At 35.7% G+C, this 19,873-nt stretch overlaps 1 protein-coding gene across 1 annotated transcript in view; it reads right to left on the reverse strand.

Moving 5' to 3' along the window:
- Positions 1–19,873, reverse strand: part of SLC16A7 (solute carrier family 16 member 7) — an 81,398-nt gene that overhangs the window by 36,393 nt on the left and 25,132 nt on the right. The gene's annotated exons all lie outside the window — the stretch shown is intronic.

A 19,873-nucleotide genomic window follows, 5' to 3' on the forward strand; every position in this document is an offset into this window, starting at 1 on the left:
TCCTAATGAGCTGTGGTACCCAACCTTAAAGAAATGGCTAATTGTCCTGGAAGAGGAAAACACTCTCCATTTTGTCTGCATATCTATATCCAGAGACTGAGGGGTATGCAATAAATGAAATCCAGGTAGATGAAAGATACACTCGGAATCTGACTTTATTGCTTTTTTTCCACTAGGGTCTAACCTGCTGACAAAAACACCCTGTGTGAGACCAAAACTGCTAAAATGTGCCCAGGCTACCTGGCATTTTAGAAAGCTGCTGGGTTTTGTGAAGTTTCTCTAACAGTCTTGAATCAAAGGGCCATGTCTGTGAATGTTTCTCAGAGGTCTATGCAACAATAATATAAATTATATTTATAGTCAATTAAGTGGTATTTATGGGGCTTACGTTAGGATTTACTATTTTTGCTAGAAGTCTAGGCAACTATTAAAAAAAAATAATTCACCAGCCTTTCTTTATTTTAAAACCTACTTCACTTCAGTCGTTAATAGTTCAGTATCAAACAATATTAAAATATACCATTACAGGTATTTTCAGTATAAAGCTGTATCTTATAGGAAAAAAACAACCTTTTTTTTTTCTTGAAGAGAAGAAGAGAGGGTGAAGGAACTAATTCCAAATATTCACATCTATGAAACAAATATGGAGCTATTCAACCCATCCATAATTTACAGTTAAGAATCAATATCGTAGTATACTTGTCCTCCCACTGAAGCTGTAACAAGACAAGTATGTGCTTGAAGGCAGTGTGAGAAAGTAATAGCCCCTCACACATCCAAAGCAAGCATATTAATATCATTCCTCCAAATGCCTAGGAGGCTGGCAGAGGCGGGCTCCATGGAGGAAAGCACAAGGGAGGGAAAGGCACACATAAAATAAATGAACAATCCCAGTAACTTTTCTTCCTAGGGTCTGGCATTGTAACAGGCCGATTCTTACTAACAGCATCAGCTGAGCAGACAACTGGATGTAAAAGCAAAGACACCTTGCTGAGTTAAACCAGGATGACTCCAGATGTAAGTTCCTGGTGGCTGTGGGAATAATTAAAGGTCTAATTCACTTTTACCAAGAAGACTGGAATAAGGGCATATGTCACGTAATTCCTTTTCCTGTTTGAGGACTCAAAACAGGATTAGAGACAGAAGTGAACCCTGTAAAATATTGCCCTATAAAAAGCAAAAACTTTAAAATTATGCTGTGACACTGTAATTAAAATCCCATTCACACTAAGGCCCTATTTCACCATGGTTTAAATAGAGGTTGAGGCCAAAAGCTATTACTAAAATTACTATCACTAAAGTCAGGTTTTCACAGAACTGGAACACCCATCTGAAAAAAAATCACATTTAAACTATCTTGGAATGGTTACATCATTGTAATCAGAGGACTGCTGAGTCAGTAGTGAGTAGTAACTTGTCAAAACTATTAGTAATGCAGTGTTTATAACTCATTGGAGTTGGGGGGGTGTGGGTTGGTTTTTTTTTGTTTGTTTTTTTTAATGTCATGTGTTGTGCTGCCACATTCTCTTGGGAAACCATAACCTGTATTCATAATCACAGTCATGGCTTGGACTTCCATTCATCATGCCTTCTGTTACTACCTTTTTCATTGATTTTAAGGGAGACCTAAATGACTGGCTTACTCTGGATGACTAAATGCCTAGATGACTAAAGTTAAGTGAAATGAATTCCAACCAAAGCGACTGCAATTCTGTTTTAATTACTTAAAAAAAAGCAGTCAATACAATATCTAGCCTAAAGAGTGTGGCACTCCACCCACACTGAAGTGCACTGAAATGAAATGTTGATGGCTAAATTGAAAATGCTAGCCAACCACTCTGAAGATATAATCAGTTTTAACAATTAGTTGATTGAGATTCATAAAAAAATCTGAATGCCTGGAAAAAAATAAACCGTCAAACTAATCAACCTTTCAAAAAATCCCAACCCAAAACTTTGTTCTGCCATTAAAGAATTACTTTTAATAAGCTCAGCTAAACCTGTCCTTTATAACTTGAAGTGGTGGTTCCCCACACTGCAAGAATATTGATCCACTTATTAATTAATTTCTAACCAATCGTACCATCCTTTAAATTTTAGTGCCACTCCCTCATATTTAACTATGGTAGTTACCAGCTTTACAATCTGTTGTATAAGATTATTATTTTAACTTCGTATAGACCAATTTTGAACCATTTTTGGTAATGTAAGCCTTTTCAGTACATCACAACACTTATCTTTAAAATCCACATTGAGTGAATGTTATAAAAAAGAATACTCAGAATAACAGAAGTCTTAAAGATCTGGAGCTGTATGTTTGATACATATTTTTAAGAGTTCTGATGTTTGGAAGATGTGGATTTATAACTTCTTTGTAATACTTTATGTGTGGAAGAACTAAGGTTTCAAGTCAGTATTAATGGAGTTGTCTCCACAGCTGCTGCACATTGCTTGAAAAATAAATAGCATAATCTTTCCGAAGTAGCAGATTTTCCATTATCAATAATAACAGATATTCATTGTAATATCATTCCCTCAATACTTAGCTGCAGAAAAAGAAAAAAAAAAATCCATGATGGGAAAAGCTAGTCTATTCTTAGGCTGTGCTATTTCTTAAGTTTTTCAAAAACAAAATCTGTATCTTTTTACATAAACATACAATTTGGAACAGGTAATATTTAATTCATTTACTGCTTAAGATAATATTCACATCCATCTATTAGCTTAATACTTGACATTATGAAGATGCAACAGATTCGAATACAAATTCTGCTGACGTTGATTTCGGTAAACTTTATCAGAAGTTACTCTGTGCTCTGGAGATCAGAATCCAACCCCTGGCTCTCCTCTCTACTTCAATATTATTGTAGTAGTGTGAAAGGCCCAGTGTACTTTCTGTATATGTCCTATACCTCGCCTAAATCTTGGCCTGGAAGCATCATCTCACACATACTGGGAAAATATTTTTCTTCTATTCTCATGCAGCACATGACTCCCACGGGTGGAAATAGTTACTAATGCTTAAGTCTCAGTGACAACTACTTTGATTATGTAATAGAAAGTAAACCGATCTGGATTCTGTTCCTAAAAGCATATGACAGGAAACACATAGCAGGCCAAGGCTGGAAAATAAATCCAGACTGCAAAAGCTATACAGGCTTCACATTTCATTTATTCTTGCCTGTTTGGAAATTGTTACTAGTTTAAGAAATATTTTCTATATTATTAACAAAATGGAAAAAGTTAGGAAGACTTCTGATGACACAGACACTTTTAGAAGTGTGAACTGGGAAACTGAATTAATTATAGGTTATCTATTAGCAAAGCTCCAGTTAACTTATGTACTATATAGAAAATTACATAAATAAGGCAAAAAGGAAATAGGCAGAATCACTAAAACTTATAATGAGGAAGAGAGCTTTTAAAAGAAATTACTCGGGAACCAATGTATCTTGGAAAAGCCAGAATAGTTTCCTCAATTATAGGTATTCAGTCTAAAAAACTTCTCAAGATTTACATCATAAGTAAGAAGCTATGTGATTAATGTAGATTTTTAAAGTTGTGTGAGAGTACAGAAAGCAAGCCATCTATTTGTATAAAATAAAATTAAAAACATACAGATAATTCAAACTGTAAATTCCAATTGATACAGCTGTGCCCCGTAAAGGCTTGATGTGTGAGCTCTTTCTGCCAGTGAAAGTTAAAATATGAGTCATGGATTCCAAGCACAATATAGCCAAAAGATAAATCAGTCAAGAAGTCCTTCCAGAACTACTAAAATATATAAGGTCAGAAGAGAGAAAGAACGAGAGAATGAAAGAACAAACAAACAAAAGAAAGAAAGAAAGAAAAAAGAAAGAAAGGAAAAAGGAAGGAAGGAAGGAAAATAACTTCATCCACCTTAACAGAATTTAACAGAGATGAAAACTTTTTATACATTTTAAAAAAATGTTTTTTAGAACTGAATCATTGGCTTTAGAAAACAAAGTGGAAGAATTCTAAAAATACCAACATTTTTCTCACATTGTCTACCTGACAGTCTTCTCAAGCTGGAGGCATTAATTTTTATTTTATTAATCTCATGACCAGTGATACCCATGGGTCTGAAAAAGCAAAACATGACAGTAAGCTATGCTATTAGCTCCAGCTGTCTCCAATTCCAGGCAGATAGATAATCATGCAGATATGCCAGCTTGGTGCTTGTGTGAGCATATCTGCCCCATGCCCCATGCAGGGGCCGTCCTTGAAGATGCACTTCCCATTTCTTAAGTAGAGAAATCAGATTTTAATAGCACCTTGAATACTGTGCAGGGAAAGGTAACATCTCTAACCACCTAGCATTAAACAGCTATGTCCAGCGCATTCACCTTTCAGTCTTTCTTACGCTGGTATTTGTGCTGGTAAATGATGGTAAAAGTTCTACTCTTATTTGACAGCCCATAACTTTGAGCACACTGGTAAGGAAATGAGGGAGGTATACTTTTACATGGGACAATGTAATACTACACAGATACTCATGCCGTCTCTTGATGGTTAACACGGCTAGTAGGAGCAGAATAGCTGTTTGCTCAGTATCCTATTGAGGCAGCTTAGCTCTAGTTGGGTACCATGGCATTGTGCTACATAAAATAAGTACATGTATGATGATTATTTGTCCAGTCTGGAACATGATGATAAAAAATTCATTTGAAGTAGGTACCAAAACTAATATAATTTAAGGCAATGACAATGTTTTAGCATAAACAAATACAGGGAAGGAAGAAGCTATGATTGTATTTGATTTCCATGGGAAGGAAGAGGATGTTTAATTACAAACTTACTATGTACTTTGTCCAAGTGTTAATGAGGTGACCTGCTGATATCTATATACAAAACAACTTTAAAGACCACGATGGTTTAATCAAATTCTGATGTGTACCCCTCCACCCATTGTGAGAAATTCGACATGGGGAGATCAAAAAACCTCTCTTGTCTGTTCCTAACACAGTACACAACACCCAAAGAGTACAACACACTGCTGTTACCTCCCAAAGTATAGTTCTACAATGCTAGAGCTAAAACAATCTTTGATTAATTTGCAACAAGTGTTAGAATTCATCAAGAGGTTAATAAAAATCATATTCTTCCTAGGTGATTCATTTGCAACTTTTCTATTCTGCCATTTACTAAATCCCCATAGAAAATCTAGAATACATGCGTGAAGCCTGTGGTTCTGCTCTGGCATGGTGGCACTGAAAAGCTGTTTAGTGCTTGTCAATACACTCCAAGAGTTGAAGACCAGCCGCTGAAGGATGCAAGAGAAGTGGTACATAATTCTGGAACCACTTCCCCCCTCATCCTGACATCAGGAATTTCTGAAGAATCTAGAAATCCAGTTTTTCCCATATTTGTTTCCTATTTTCCATATTTGAAGCTCCCATTATAGATTTTCTATTTAATCCCAGCACTGTATTTGTCTTATATAGCATCCATTTCCACAGCTTACAGTGGGAAACATAAGCCTTCCGGAACATGAGCCTTTTGACCAGAACTTACCAGCTATTTTAGCCCGTCATGAAAGTGCTCCTTTCAGACACTAAGACAAGAGGAAGTAATTTTCTTACTACAAATGGGTGATCCGAACAGGCCACTGTTGGGGTTGCAGACCCAAAAAGCAGAAAACTGAATTCCTGGAGTGCAGTAGCCAGCTAATCACACGATATGAACTTGCTATCGCAATAGATCTGTTTTAGCTGGTAAATTACTCATTTTTGACAGAGAATATGGTGATTACTCAAAAGCAACCTAAAAAATCCACAAGATGCATTTTTGTTGATATATGTAAAACGCATCCCATGTACCAAAGGATGTGACCCTTCTTTGCCAAAACCACACAAAATTAAACAGTCTCATGAGCATTAGCTTTTACATTTCTGTATCATCACACGAAATCTTTACACTTCAGGTTGTTCTCTTGTGAACTGAGATAACATAACACTCATTATTCTCATTATTGAGAATCTAGATCAAAATAATTCAAATCCTCAAAATTTCACTGTAATAGCTGCAATGGAAACAGTACATTTTCAACAGCACAAAATACATAGCAAGTAAGACAAGAAATATAAAGATCTCTGTGGTATTTCCATGCTTCCAATTAGCAAAAGGGCAGAGTAAAAATATTCACCAAAGAGACTAGTTAAATCATATTTACCTGGAATCTTAATAAATCAAGAACAAGCCATATCAAATGTAGGACAATGAGTGCATCAGTCTAAGGAAAGACTCTGTTGACCCTTTCAGGACAAAAGTTTAATCAGTTCAGAGGCAAAAAACTGACTTGTGCTTTTTCTTGTGAAAAGCAGATACATAGACACATTTGGTTGTTACATGATGTCTGCTGAAGGCCAACCTACACATAAAACAAAGAGTTAGCCGAACTTTCTCCATGTAAAATTGTTGATAATGTGTAAAAATGTGAGCAGCACAGTCCACAATCTATTAATTTTGTCTTGATAACAAGACAAGGAAGTGGCAGTGGAGTTTTTTAAATCTCGAGGTTTTTTCCTTGAGAAAGTGACACAATTCTAGGATTCAGAGCCTAAAAGCATTATAGTCCGCTGAAGATTACTCTCTCAGTCTTCAAGACAATACTACTTTCCTTTGTGTACAAACTACCCAACCCTGGAATTTATGTTTTTTAAAGACCATTAAAGACATCTCTTACTCATTTCTGCTGAAGTCTTAAACTGTTATTCTGCCTATCCATAGGTACGCATAGACTTTGCATACACTTCCTATACATAGACTTTTACTTTCACATACAGCCCAACTGACTTCAAAGGAGCTTAGATGGATTTGAGCTACAAATCCGTATTTCTAGTTGTCATTTAGCTAGATCCTTTCTCAGTCAACAGCTGCAGATGAAACAACCACCACCCTCTGGGATGACTAGATTTAAGTAAGCATTTTTTTTTTCTTTACAGATTTTTCTCCAAACACACTTCTCAATATTACACGGATCTCTCAAAATATTTCTGGATGTACTGCTAGGTGTTCCCGAGGGGAGGTTGTACTTCTTTTAATCTGATTCAAGCACAAAATCTCTGTTCTGTTCAATCTTAATATTATTATTCCCTTTTCATGATATTTTGCATTTTGTATATTAAACATGTAATTCAGGTTTTGTTTGTTGGGTTTTTTCCCCCCTGTAAGTTATGTAGGGTGAGATTCACCTCTTCAGTCAACAAAATGGTTACACTGAAAGACAAAGGTTAGGTGAAACAAACTCTGCCCTAAATCCAAATAAATCTGTATGGCTTTCATGTCAGGAAAGAGCATGGGTTGTTTCTTTCTCTTCTCCCTAGTATAACTTACAGATTCAAAAACTATGTCTGTAAAATGCCGCATACACTTACCACACCATTTACATGATAAAAGCAGCACAGGATGGAAAAGTATACCTAAATTGAGTTTCTGTGCCTGTGCACCTCAGAAAATGGTACAATGTATGTAGGTAGTAGTACCTATGAAATAAAATTTTAATGCACTGAATTTTTCTTTTGCCTTTTATGGGGAAATGTGTGATTGGCCCCTGCAGAAATAAGCTGACTGTTAAAAGATGCAGCACTGATAAAAATTGAATTTTTAGGGAGTGAAAAAAGGACAGTAACAGAATATACCTCTGTTCAGGATTCCTGAGCAAATATCAGAGTGCAAAAGGATGAAGCAAATAGTGCTGTTTTCATCTTCAAAATTAGTAAAGCTATGACTCATCCTCTTTGCAAAACAAAAATAGGACTTTGAGGAGGAGCGCATGAGATGTCGTCTAGTTCTGGCTACTTACGAATTTTTCAATTGGCTCTAGCTTCTCTCTGTTATGCATCAGACCTGAACCTGCCTTGTAGGGTGAGCTGCATTCTATAAAGTCACGCATACATTTGCAGTGTATATGCATTACAAAATAGCTATTATTATTACCTATGATAGCCGTGCATACTTAAAATGGTAAATTAACACAAAGTAGTGTTAATTTTCCATCAATCAAAGAAAAATACAAACTTTTTCCAGCACCATCCCTAAGTAAGGCTGTTGTAGGAGTTTTTCACATGTTCGTTCACACGATTTTTTTACAATTATTTAAACAAAAACAACATAGTAATGCAAAGATGATGTACAAATTCTGTATGTAAATTAATAAAATATTTTCTAATGTACACTACTTCGGTCATATTTCTGGAAGAGACATGGTGGGGATTCCATACATTACAATCTGTCAATTCAGTATAACAGAGGAAAAGCAATACAATAGAATGCAAATTATTTTGAGTGATAGCAAACTTTTATGTACTTTTGACACTCACACCCCACATTTGAACTAGTAGTGGTTTCTAAGAAGTGGATTTTTATCATAGAATCATTTAGATTGGAAAAAAACTTTTAAGATTATGAAGTCTAACTACTATGTATCTATCTTCTGCAAAATTAAGCATGAGTGCTCCCTGAAGTATAAAATCAAATAAAAAACAACAAAAAAAACCCAAAAAAACCTCCCTCAAACTTCATTTGGATTTTACAATTAATTCTGAGCTGGAAAACTGCCAGAAAAAATCAGTCCCACAAAGGAAAAAAAAAAAAAAAAAGAGTAAACCTCTTTTAAATAGAACAGGTACTGTAATTCTTGAATTGTTCTCAGGTATAAAATAAACAGATTGAAGCTCTGCACTCGTATACTTGTTTGGTTATACTGAATTTGCACTATTAGAGCAGCCAAACACAGAGACAATATAGTTCTTAGTAAGAGAATTTGGTCAAAATTGTGACCAGAAGCACTGTAAGAAAAGAAAACATAAACAAACCAGCAGTCTTGTCAAATAAAGCTGCATGCCTTCTACAATATAGAAAAAAAAGCACTCAAATCCTTTGAGGCATGTAGGATAAAATCACATGTAAAACATATTAAAGCAACACTTTGGTAGACTCAAGGATAAGACTGAGTTATTACTCATCACTTAATGCATAGCACATATATTTCAGACCAGTGGCTGGGTCATCTAATATAAATTGTGCTTTTGTAAATGGTTCTGTTTATCTTTATTTCTTTAAAGATCAAGAAATAAAAGCCAACCTATTGAAAAATATATCTATCTGCACGTTTCATTGCCATGGGTTGCTTTTAATTAAGTGTTGTAAAAGGTTATTCTGACCATTACCTGAGCCTTGAATCACCCACGTTCACCCTCTTCAAAGCTCTTATATCACTCACTGAAATTCACTGTATTTTTGGCTTCTGCATGAGGAACACCTCCAAGGTTCATTAGACAAATAATTTCATACAACTCTAAAATTCAATTTTTTTAAATTAGCAAAAGCATAGTTATTTAAAAGCTAACATGGTCTGAAAGAAAATTCTTTACAAACAGTATCTATCTCTAAAAACCTAAGAAACTGAAATAAGACAACAGCCTTTGTGAATCATTATATAAAGTAAAAAAATCATTCAAAATCATGAAAATGACTAAGGGATAGCAATGAGATTGACATGAGCCAGATAAAGTTGTACTTGTGCCTCCTCCATAATTATATAAGGAAAAAATAACTTAGTTACGTATTTCACATACACTATATACAAGTCTTTATGATGAAGTTATGCATAGCTACACCTTACTTTAAGAAAATTATTTGTCTGTTAACAGAGCAAAGTACTGGCTTATTTGCTCTAATGTATTATACATACCTGCTCTGTTGTAAAATAATGTAACATTACTCTACCTTTTGCTGCCAAGTAACTGCAAACCCATTGTTAATTGCCAATAAATCACTTGAAATAAACTGTTTATTTAAGCAAAGGAAAGATGGCTCTAGGGCATATTTGCACCATGGGACTGACATAAACTAGCTACTATATAATTTGAGATGATGTCTTTATCCTTATCAATTACAAAGAAAAATACATTTCATCAACAAAGCACTATCCAAAATAGTATTATAATGTGCATTCCAGGATATTACACTTCACAGAAGAATAAAACATACGGATACATTTAAATATAATAATTGGTTGTAGATTGTTGTTTCTTCTGGATGTCAATGCTGAGTAATGTGAAAAATAAACAGCCCTTCTGAAGTATGATGTTTTACAAACAGGTTGCTGTACCCAAGACAGGAAACATGAAGCGGAGAGATGTATTAAGTCTTTCAAGGTGTCCATTATTAGCTCTTTCACCCTGGGGCATACTTCCAGTGCAGTATGAGTTGATTGGTATGGGTCAAGTTGATTGACACATTTAATTCCTCCTTTTTTGCAATTTCTTGTTTTTAGTAGATTCTACTATATTTAGTCTTTCATCCTAATGATGGTTTTTTCATTATCTATATTTATCATATGAGCATACCAATAATACTAAGTATACACCTGACTATTTTTAACTCCGTGCATGACATGGAAGCATAGTCTTCCACTCAAGGCAATGATTTGGGCTTCAGGTGATCTGGACCCATTCTCTCACTCTGCATCAAACTTTCCTTGCAATTTTAGGGAAGCCTTTCATGTGCCAGTTCAACAAAGAGTCTAAGAACATGCATACATCCATTTTTATTTCAAACAAAACATTTAGCTCAAGAGCTTTGCTAACTGGTTGCTGGTTACAGGTTTCTAACATGCCTGTAGTGGAAAGACAGTCACTGCAGGAAAACCTGAAGTCTACATATCCACCTCAGGCTAAATTTTGGTAGTACTTGCATTTTCAGCAGCCAAAGAATATAAGATTATCATGCCCAGAACAGAACAATTTTATCAAGATGAAATGACAATGTCCTCTTGAACAGTCTCACAACTGAAGTACCCTCCTGAAATGGCAAAGATGCTGGCTAGAATCTTCTTGGATAAAAAAGAAACCTGAACATTTTGTAATGTTCTGATCATTGACAAGTGCCTGAAAAGGCAGTGCCAGTGTCACCTAACACAACCAACAGTGTGACACTCTATTGACCAGGTAAGCTCTAAAAACGTAAAACAATTCAGAGCTATCAAATAATCTCATGTTATTTACCCAATAGACCCCAATGGTAGCAAACTTCCAGCACAATCAGGGCTGGGGCATTTCTGACCGTGCTAAGAAACAGACTGTTAGCACTCCAACTAGGAAAAGAAATTTAAGGGGCTTCACTATCGTAACAGCAGCTGTTTGAGGTTTTGATTTCTGAAATTTATATATAAGCTTGTATTTCTTATCATGTATGTATGAAGCTTATATATCAAGCTTACATATGAAGCTTATACTCCTTTCTGTACCAAACTTTATTGTATTGAATTGAGGGATAACGACAACTGTCCAAATACATCTCTGATGCAAACAGCTATCAAGACCATTTTCTCCAGCCATTTAAGTGCATATATATGATAGTTTTGTTGGCTTTATTTTGTCCAATAAGGGAATTCAGTGATGAGTGGGACTCTTGCAGAATATGTTGTCTATCAGCTGCTTCTTTTTTCAGTCTTCAGTCTGAGAGCATATGTATGCTTCTCAATGGTAAGGTCTTTAACACTGTATTATTTTTGCTCTTTAAAACTGCCTTTTGCACAAGCCAATCTCAAAACCTATTTAAAATATCCGCATTTGTAAAGTGCTCTTCACTGTGGCATGCCCCCAGAGTGGTGTACAAAGATTAAAAAACAACATGCAGGCTACTTGCAGGTAGGCAGTAGAATCTCTGTGTTCTGAGTGCTGTGATACCATGAAGTTTCTCTGGAACAATCACAGCAGACAGACAAAAAAATTAGGCTCTGCACAAAACTTTCCCAAATGAGAGTGATAGTGGGGAATCCCAAATTGCAAAACGTTTCTAAAATATTATTTATTTATTTATTTTCCTATATTCACGGAAAACCATCAAAGGTTTATTTATGCACATAATCTGAAGACAATGGGGAAAAGGCTATTTCAGAAACATTTTTCTCACTTTCTTTTTCAAAAAGAAAAACAAAAACCAACACACACCCCCAGATTTTTAAATGTATGTTTCTTATTTAATTTAGTACACTCATTCAAGATTTATAGCTGCATATATTTTGCAGGCTGAAAAATACCATCTTTTTTTAGCTGAAAAAGAGACAAAAAGCATTAAAGTCACCACTTCAGATGAGGAGAATTTTTATCGATATAAGAAACCACAAAACATTAAAGCCAGTGTTTCAGACATTGCAAAAAATTTCCCCTTTGTCTTCAGTATGAACTTGGCAATTTCAATGCCAATCACATTTTTAATTGAGAGTGAATGAAGCCTAGTAGCAGTTTTATTTTTGATTATATGACAGCAACAGTCTCTACATTTCATCCCCCATTATTTCTCTCTCTTAGGCAAATGTATCTTTTTGGTTAGTCTGAATTCAACATATCTCATCTTCAGGGGGCCAAGTGGAAATACAGCGTCCAAGTTCTACAGCAAAAACACATCATGATTTTGAAAATTTGAAATTATGATGTAGCAACAACCTCTTCCTTTTACTGTTTACAAATGAAAGAAACAATCCGTTAAGGACCCAGCATTCATCCCAAAATGTAAGGATTTACTGGAAAAGTTAAAATCAATGCTGACTTGGGTGACATATGTTACTTAGCTGAAATCATATATGCAAAGTCCCCACATTCAGCACTAGCCAAGCTATTGCCTGTTTGTATTTTGAAGCATGAGCAAGTGCTTGTTAAAAGACACAGAAAGAGGAGCTGATTAGCATATTTTCTGTGCCAAAGTAGAATTTACTCATAAAAAAGAAAGAGTCACCATAAACAAAACAGGAAAGCATTCTGGGGTATTAACATGTCATCCAAAATATTTTTTTAAGCCTCAATTGTATTTTTCATCCATTCTGCTTTCCATATCATCACATTTATCTTATTTAAACTGTCTTTTATTTGTCCAACACTTTAATATCTATGCTTACACTCCAGGATATCGCAGGACTCTGCTGAGTTTTCAGAGTATTTGGCATCACAGCAGAACAAGGTCACCTTTTAGCCTCATGACTAGAGGCTTGGCTTCACCCTCATTGACCCTGCCTTACTATATTTTGAGTTAATTCATGCAAGGAGGTGGGAAGGATTACGCAATGAAATGTGGGCAGGCTCAGCAATGAGCATAACCACATGCACCTCCTAGAAAAGAAGCACTCGGCTCTCCCTTCTCAGTTGCATTTGCTTCTCTCGGTGGTCTTTCAGCTGCCACTTCATTTCTGTTCTTTTCTTAGTCAAGCCAGACAAAAATTCTGTGCTTTCCCACAAATAATTAAGGTATCTTCTTTTGTACAGTATAGCACAGTAACAGGCATTTAAAAAAGCTATTTGTGGCTTGTGGCTTGCTGTCACCCTGCAGCACTTTTTCCAAGAGCTGTTCTTGCCTCAGCTGACCAGTGCAGAATGCCACAGAATTTCTGGAGAAGAACTGCCGCACCAAACAACTTTCAACTATGAAATCATTCAACAGATTTAGGAAGCAATGTAGAACGGGGCACAACTGCTGGGTTTTATTTGATAGAATTTATCAACACAGAATTTCATGGAAATTTAAGTTTATACCTTCTTAAACAAGTGGTCTGAATAAACACCAGTTTTAGGAGAAAATGTAACTGTTTTCTTAATCTTTAGTTTGTTTCCTGGCATCCAGCATACATCCAACTGTTCTTTGCAATGACCAGATTCATTATTTCCTGCAAAAAATACAGATGCATGGGCTTGATCCCCTTTTCCAAAATACTGCTGGCCAACAGAGTAGTGTTGGCACAGCAAAGATCAGCTGCAATGAAGAAACACAGCAGCAAAACTGGTTTTTATCTTAGAACAATCAGATCCCAAATTATTTAAACCTTTTCACAGATTCCTTTAATAGCAGTGTCCAACACTTAAATCTATTGAAACTGGAGCTTTGGGTTTGTTTTATCCCCAACATGTCTCTGAGACAAAAGCCATATGAGATGTTAATTTTGATGACAAAGTAGCAGAAGAAAAAGATACAGATTAAATTAGGTAAACAAAGGAAATCAATATGATTTTAAAACCCTAAGAAGTACTTCTCCAGACTCATGCTCTATTTGAAGCATATCTATCTCACCTGTGCATGCATATAAATAAAAAGCTGCTCCAGAAAACAAAATAGCTCTCAAAAGTTAAGCTTTAAATGATGAATCAGAAAGGATTATTCTTAAAATTGACCAGTTATTCCATGAGTTTCAATTTCTGAGTAATTAACTCATGTCAAGATAAAAAAAAGAGTAATTTTCAGAAACTAGAAAACACACTGTGCAAAGTAACACAGGTGTAAGGCAACAGGAACCCAGTTCTGTGTATGCATGGCACTGACCAATTTTGTCAAGCAGCAACTAACAAAATTCAATATATTTTCAAAGCAAATATCCACATTTGTAGAGCTCCCACCATTACCCGATTCCAAACATTACAGCAGCTTTAGGCTTAAAGACCTTTGACCATGTATGTGTCCAATATCCAGATTTTAGATTAATTCTGCCTAGGCCTGGTATTTTTCTGGGCAGAATATGAACATCGGTTTTACATGAAAAAGAAGCAATAAGACTCAGATACCAAGCTATAGGAGACCACGGTGCATCCAACAACAGACATATCTGAGATTTCTGGATAATTGCAAAAAGTACTAAAATTCTGACTTGAAAAGATTTCCAGATGAGAAACAATGACCTGTACATCACGGTACAAATATCTTCTAGATGTACTGAACTAAGGCATAACCCCATTGCAATGAAATACACAGATTAACCCTTCCTCTGCCTATTTTAATAGTCTGGATAATATTTATACATTTCATATTATCAGCTGTGTTTTAATTTACTTTTGGCAATCCCATTTCCCATCATTCATCCTTTCTTCATCACTTTGTCATATACAAAATAAATAGCATTTAGAAAGAATTATTTTTGCATTTATATCTGGGGTTTTTTATGAAAGGCAAAATAATTTTATTTACAAATTATCTATTCATTCAGAATTCATCAAGCAGAAATGCTGTCCAATTCATTTTCCAATTTCAAAACTAAAATTTCCTTTCTGAGGAATTATATAAAACTTCCCCTTGATAATGCAAATGAAGAACAGGATCACAGTATTTCATATCCAAGACACTGATTTCTAGGTAGCAAAACCAATTTAAGCATGTCACATATGATATCTAGTATTTTATAAAATGTGAGCAACAAGGCAACTAAAGCACAGCAACAAACATTGGAAATTATGTCAAAAGGAATAAACCCAAACCAAAACAAACCCAGCCATATTTTAGTTCTATTCCACATAGCACACCTCAGAAATAACCCTACATTCTACCAAACTTGTTGCAGGACTTAAACTACAAAACCCTTTGCTACTACCTGACAGGGAAAATTAATGATCCATCAAAAATGACAAGGAAGTAAATTTTATACTAACAGAGTAGCATGCTGAACCACCCTCAGCTGGCTGAATCCAGATAAATGAACCAAGTCATGCCATATTATGTCAAGGCTTAAGTGCAATTTTCCTACTTGCAAGGCATGCTTGTGACAAATACAGCCTGAGGTTTCCAACAACAGACATGCTGTTATTATGGCAACTGCATAGGGTAATAAAAGAAACCTTGTGAAAATCACACGTGACAAATGTTGAAAGGAAAGTCACAGTAAATAACTGCTTCCCTGAAGCTGGGCCTACTGTTTTTCTTCTAAGTATTTCCATGACTGTTTGTTAGTCTGTGCATTACACTAATTCTGTGCTAAAATAATTGTTATTAGTATTACAGGTATGCACATATTAGACACTGGAATGAGAATTTTTACAGCAGACTTTAGGCTAGAAGAATGCATCGATATTTGATTATTATATCATGATAGCATCAATCCATTATCTTTAATGGATTTCATCCTCACAGGGCATAGGAAAGAAATAAAGTGGGTTCTCTGTTCATAAAGATGTTAGGACGATCAAAATCAGAAAAAGGTGGATGTGTCTTTGAGACTTCCATGAAGCAAAATTGCATTTTATCCCAATACCTGTTTAAATAGATAAGGCATTTCCAGTTATTAATATATAAATGTATGAATGTAATGGAAAAAATAGAAATCAAGATGAAAATAAAAATGAATAAAAAAAAGAATAGAAGTTTAAAAGATAAAATCGAGCATTAAAAAAATGAGAAAAAGTGCTTACATAAAAACAGGTAACTTCGGGGCAGTATTAACGTAACGCAAAGTAATTTTTATAACTTCTAATGCTGTCAGATTTTTCTCTGACATCTCCTGCCAGAAATATTGTCTGAATATACGAGGATTTTCTGGAAATCTAGCACTTCTAATGTTGGATAAAACTTTTCAGTTCTGAGTAGGCAGAATCACGTTTGTACTCTTCATCCTGTGCAACAAAAGGAAAGATCAAGAAGTGGGTAAATGTCTGTCACTAGGCGCTTCTGACTCATGCTACACGCTAAGAAAAATCCTCTCTTCAGTTCATTACAGAGGCAAAATATTCCTGAAATTGTAGTACTCACCATGAATAAATAAATAAGCAATGCTCTGAAAGCAAGTTCAGATACTGTCCTCATAAGAAATGAGGAAATAGTGGAAGTAAACCTTCATGTGAAAGTATGCCTCTCTCTTACCTGCCACTTTGAGATACTGGATTGAGACACCTCGAAGGCCAAGATCTAGCTTACCAGTTTAAAATTACTCCCAGATTGACAAGCAATGCTGTTTTGTCTGATGCCCCATCATGTGGCCAGCAGGCATCATACAGGCATCAGGACAGTCTGTACTTTATGTGGACATTTCATGTCGCAAATAAAAAGCCAATACATCCATCTTCTTAATGACAATGGCTTCTATTACCAGGTAATAGAAGCTGTGTGGCATCTCGAAAAACAGCTTTAATAGTACCTAGATTGCATAAGGAAAATGTGAATGTGTGTATTTTGATGAAGGAAGAGAAAGAACAGGAAGAAAGGGGAAAAAAAGGTGCAAGAAAGAGCCAAGGAGAGAAAAAAAGGGGGATAAAGTGATACCTGAGAGAGAAGAAAATTAATTGCTCTTCATTGAGTATTGGCAGGCAAGGAAAGACAGTTTCAACTTCTTCACTATTATGATTAGTAGGCAAGGAAAGATAAGGAGAGGTGAGGAATTTATATTTAGCTAAAGAACTAGATTTCCCTAGTGACATAAGGAAATTAATGAATACCCGCTTTTCTATGAACTTAAGGTTAACTTGCTCTTCGGACGCTTTTCTCTTAGAAATTAAATGCTCCTCAAGAACAGACACCAATTGTCACCCGAGTCCTTAGGAGCAATTTGGTGACTCAGCTGATAGGCCAAGTGCAATAACTAATGAAGCTGCATTTCTATCATTGATAAATTTCATTGTGGTATATATAATACTTCTATTTGTGAAGGATTTGCTTCTGTAATTTCTCTTCAAATCTCTATTTCAACTCTACAATATCCAACAGATCATCAGCTTTATGGTATGATATGATTACACACAGGGCCAGCACTATTTTCCTCAGTTTATATCTACTGCTCAAATTACAGTAACTTTATTTTAGAACTAATTGCATTTTCCCATATTAACATCTCGAAGTGTCTCTGCTTTGTCAGTCTGTTTAACCAGCGTTGCACAAGAATACTTGGCCCTTGAGCCTAAAATTATGTATATTTCTATGCCATTTTCTTCCCTTACTGCCATCACACGAGTAATTCAGCTGCACTGTACAGCCAGATGTTAGTACATACTGTTGATCTATGTCATTCTTGTCAAGTCAGAAATTAATATCATGGGATCATTTTGAACAAATAAAGTACTTTCTGATGGACAGAAAATAATGTGTCTTATGTGAAGGATGCAATGCATCTCAAGGCTTTTTTGTAGACTGCCATTAACTCCTCAATATTTTCATATATTATAGAAAGTTTTCCTCATAAGTCAGAGATGAACTACTAGGCAAAAAATGTTAATGTTTGTTCCAACAGTGTATTTCATGCTGATTGATACAAATTAGTTTCCTAATAATATGTGAAGAGAGTTCATTAATAAAGCAAAAATTCCTACTCTACAGAGTTACATTCCTGTTCACCTGTTTTTTTTATTTCCAAGTTAAAAATAACTCATGTAGAATTGAAAATTGAGGATATATCAGTAATTTTATGTACTGCAGTGATACTAAACTCAATTGATACTCTCTAAAAAGTCTTAGAAAAAAATACAGAATGAATGAATTCAAGGCAGTTATGATACAGAAATAGACACCCAAAAGCACTTAGATGGTTGGTTCATTATACCAGTATTTTTAGTACAGTGATAGTCTACTTATGACTAGTTACTTAAAGTGACTGTCATGTCAGATTCTTTAAAGATTCCTGATTTCTCATTAGGTGGGATTTCTTCTCCCATTTCCATTTTTCTTTATTTCACTACTCGTCATCTTTATTTTAAGTGTCTGTTTAGTGGGGATGAAGGTGCATAAATCGAAAAATTGCTTCCTCCTCACACTATGCTTAGTCTTCTGATTTGCAGAAGATGCAATTTTGCCCTCATTCAAACAGATCCTTTCAAAGGTTGACTTCTACTCTTTAAGATGACAGGTGTTATAAAACTATCTGGGAAGAAGGGGATGGCTTTCTCTCTCACAGCTTAAAAGATTTCTGCATTTGAATAACTGAACTCAATCATGCTCAAAAAGAGCTGATTCTCCTTCTTGTAACATCATCTCAATTGCCTTAATCCAGAAAACACCAAAAGGAGGGGGGTTTTGGCTGCCTCTTATGGAGCCTTCTTCGTGTTGTATGGTCTTGTACATCATGTTTTCTTCATCCCAGACACCTCCTCAGTCCTTTTGCTTTGTTTCAAGGTCTCACCTTACTTCATGTCTGCCATCACTCCCTTTGTGTAAAGGGACAAAATCTACAGGGCTCAAAAAGACTTTCTTTCCCATAGATCAACTATTCTAGTTTTGCTTTTCTACCTCCTCTAGAGCTACCACACCACCAGTGCAGATCGCTTGAGCTGCACACCACCAACAGGCTGTCAGCTGAAGTTAGAATGACCTCAGGCTGAACTTGCCATTTACTGCAGATTAAGTTTTTCTTCTCCTGGCCCCTAATTCAGATGTTTTCAGGCAAGGGCTAACCCATGGCATAAGCATGTGTTCAGGTTATCTCCTAAATTCTTCTGGGAGCACTGGCTGCTGTGTACAGCCTGCCAGGGGCTTCCCTTCCACCAGCAACCTGGGTACCCAGGCTGCACCAGCACATCTCCATGGCTGCGTTGCCAAAGAAGTGCAGGCTGCAAAACAAACACACAAGCCCAAAACATTCATACTGTGTCATCTAATGAGTATCCCTTTTTCGTAATATCCATTTCTATCGTACTCTTCTTTCGTAAATACCAGAGGTTTAGTGTCAACCAGGGCAAGCACTTCAGCTCAAATAAATCTGATAGCAATGACGGAAAATGGAAAAACAAATTAACACTTCATACAGCCACCACAGATAGCCACTGTGGATAGAATAAAGTGGAAAACATATGAAGGCTCTTCCCAGTAAATCTAAAGATGCTGTAATAACAGCAATCACATATTCTTGCTGCTCTGTGTCTGTGACACTGTAAAAACTCAGTGTTGTAGAGAAGAGGATAGCAGGTAACAACTTCTTGCTACTTCTCACAAGGATGAGGAGCTGCTCAAAGAAACAATCAGGTAGGTTCTTTAATGATGCATGTTTTTAAGGCAAACTCACAAAAAGTGAATTGTATTCCATTCTATTTCCCTAAATAAACTTTGAACCTTGCATGAAACATAGGGGAAAAAACCAAACAAGCAAAAACTACCCTTCCCTTAGACATCCTACTCT

Source organism: Falco biarmicus, chromosome 5 (genome assembly GCF_023638135.1).
Source record: "Falco biarmicus isolate bFalBia1 chromosome 5, bFalBia1.pri, whole genome shotgun sequence".
NCBI classification, from domain to species: Eukaryota; Metazoa; Chordata; class Aves; order Falconiformes; family Falconidae; genus Falco; species Falco biarmicus.